The sequence below is a fragment of the Cupressus sempervirens genome, chromosome 5 (genome assembly GCF_028749045.1).
Source record: "Cupressus sempervirens isolate cs-2001-9-10 chromosome 5, ASM2874904v1, whole genome shotgun sequence".
In the NCBI taxonomy this organism is placed as follows: Eukaryota; Viridiplantae; Streptophyta; class Pinopsida; order Cupressales; family Cupressaceae; genus Cupressus; species Cupressus sempervirens.
The window spans coordinates 204,338,437-204,341,755 of NC_143122.1; positions in this window are offsets into that span (position 1 = coordinate 204,338,437).

The following is a 3,319-nucleotide window of genomic DNA, read 5'->3' on the forward strand; positions in this document are numbered from 1 at the left end:
TCATGTAGAAACATAGGATTTCACATCTCATTTTAGTATGTGGTGTTGGAGAAATTCACTTGAGGTAAAGGTAGTTTTCATCTCATAATTCTTTGTGTGTGAAATCGACCTTTAGTGCTCCATCACATTATCATCCTCTCAATTTTGCACATACTTTTCTATACAATGGAGGATGATCCACCACTAATGGACATGTGATTACACCTAGTTTGACTGATAGACTATCACTTGAATCTCTCATAGTCATCATGCATTGCCTATATATTCAAACACATCTACATTGTAAAACACTAGAATTTTTATGTATTATTGATTATCTTTAGATCCAGCCAATTGAGGATCATATCCTTTGTCTATCTCTATTGTGCTATTAATTGAGCTTCTAAATCTTGGCATTGCATTCTTTGACTTAGGAGAATTCTTACAGTATCTTATCTTGTTGATCTTATTCAATCCTAATTTTTATAACTTTGACAAAATTTACTACTATAACTTAAATCTTTAATAAATAAAACAAATAATCTAATTTATCATCTTTTGTAATCTGTAAATCTTAATTAAAATTTATAAACAAAATAAGTTAATACAAATATATAATTCTCATATTGTTAACATTTCCATTGGAATTTCTAACAAAATTAATTTAACGATGATTTGATACTATTGCTATCCTACAATATATTATTTAACATTTTTATTATTCTTATATATAGTTGGATTCTAAACATTTCTATTGATATAAAATACTTAATTTTTACTGATACACTAAATTAAGTCATAGGACATATTTTGTAATATTTTCTTTTATTTATATTAGATGTGATTTATTCAACACAATATTTCATCTCCTAATAGAAAAAGAGCTCCAACGTGTGTACAGTCTAAACTAATACATTAGATTTCTATTTTTTTCTTATTTTTTTCATTTCTTGCAAGTGCAAGAAGCTATTTTTTTGTTCTTTCTTATTTCTTGGGAGTGCAAGAAGCTATTGCAATTGGTTAGCTCCTTTTTTTGCAATTGACTTGGTCAACTGACCAATCATTATACATAATTAAATTTTCTTAAACACCAATATTTTAGTGATTCATTATCCTTTATTTTTTATAAGTAAAAAACATGCTTTTATTTTTTATTTTTCATTGTTTAGAGTAGGTTGAAAAATCTAATTTCTTTATAAAAATTAAGAATTTTCAAATAATATATCAACTTTAAATTTTTATCTGCACATTATACTTCATCTCCAATGTTTTCAAATCTTCGCACATTAGGAAATATTTGGAGCCTTGGATTGCACTTGGGTGTGTATCCACTAGGCTTTGATGCCCTAAAATTTGTCTCCAATTTTCTTTTCTCTTTAAAGGCCCTGCCATTTACGAGCCTATTTAACATCAATTTGTTGGCTATCAAGTAAGTTCATATGCTTCTGTGCTTTCCTGAAAGCAAAGATGTGAAGCCAATTAGATGTGTATTTATTTGTGTTCTATTACAAGCTACATATATTGAATTGCAATGCATTGAAATTCAAGCAAGCTAAAACTTATTTGTGGCACATTCCAAAGAGAGGTCACATTTTGAATGTAGAGCATCTATGGAAGAGAATGATAATGATCATGTACTTGGGCTAATTCTCCATATATTTCATTCCCATTCAAAATTTTATAATATATTTGAGGTATTCCCAAAATTGCATTTATATCTTTATTTGAGAAGTTTGTTGCACAAGCCATTCTCTTCAATTCAAAAATAGATTCATCTACTTACTTCATTTCAATTTTCTTTAAATATGAGAGACATTTCTACTTAATTATCAATTGAAAATGTGTATAAACAAAGTCTATCAACTACCCTAAACCATGCATAAACATCACAAGAAGTTTTAATTTGATGGCATAGATGAACCAACATTTCCAAAGAAACAATTATTCCTTTGAGTCAAGAGCTTGATAGTAAACATAGAACTTAGGGACTTAACAAAAAAATAGAGACCATAGCTCAAATACCAGGGGATGAGTAGATCTAGTTAGAAGACATTTTTGTAAACAAATTTAGACATCTCTATGAAATTATATATGGTTACCAATAATTTATCAAACTAAAAATGACTTTTTGGGTTTTTAATTTATTCTGATGATTGACCATTTTGTCTCAAACATCTTATTTGTAAAATACTTTTTGTATGCCTAGATTACAATAACATAACACTTAAATAGTTTCAAATTTTGGTTATTCTTATGAGGTTATGTGTGGGATGATTAGGGTTATACGCAGATAGTATCATTGGTCATTTTATTGAAATTTTGTTTTTAGTAAATTTTACTTTATGCAACTTTCAAATTCCATTATAAGCTATGTTAGTAGAAACAAGAGAATCTTAGGTAGATGATTAGTTGAATCAAAAAGAAAAAATTAGAGTAAGAGTTGAATTGGATCAATGCCAATGAGTTACCAAAATAGATCAATGTGATTCCAAGAATGCATACACAATGGAGATTGTATTTAATGGCTTTAAGTTGGATATGCATCCATATATACAATAATGCGAAGGGGAGATGATATCATTCCATTAGACTCTTTTAACAACAATTTCTTGAGAATTAATTTACCTCTTTTGCTAGGTAAACAAATGTGCTCTCAATTTTCCTAAAGTTTATACAGCAAAGACTCTCCAAAGTACATGATTTACTATCATAATGGAGTGATACCTCTCTTGCTCCATATTTTAATAAACTATGAATTCATTTGGATAAATCTTGGATGAGGTTATTTTTTGCCTTTGAAGTAGTTGGTAAAGCCTTTCATACATCCTTGTGCTCTAAATCTTGGTCCCCCAAAAACCACCCACATATCTACTAAGGTTATGTCATACTTGTTATACTTTCCATGATACCCTCCTCTTTTTGCTTATCTTTTAGGTGCTTGCCCTAGTTTCAACATTTCTCTATTCTCTACAGTCTAGACATTTGGAAAAGGTCCTTGAGTTTAATTTTCTTTGGTTATTAATCTTATTAGAGTTCATCATGCTTTAGTGGAATAACCAATATTTCCTTAAGATCCCTTGAAAGACTTAGATTATTTTAGAGGAATAAATTTGAGATGTAGGTTTTACATTCTTTCAAGGCTTACATCCTTAAAGCAATTTGTCAAATGATTCACAGGCCTTCCTAGTCACATATCAATTAGTACTTTGTCCTCATCTTTCGGGCATTAATTACAAGATCCTTCCTACTTAGTGCTATAGATCCTCCCAATCAATTATGATATACCCAATATAGGCATGTAACTTTTGTTATTTATTATACTACCTCCAATTTTTCCAAG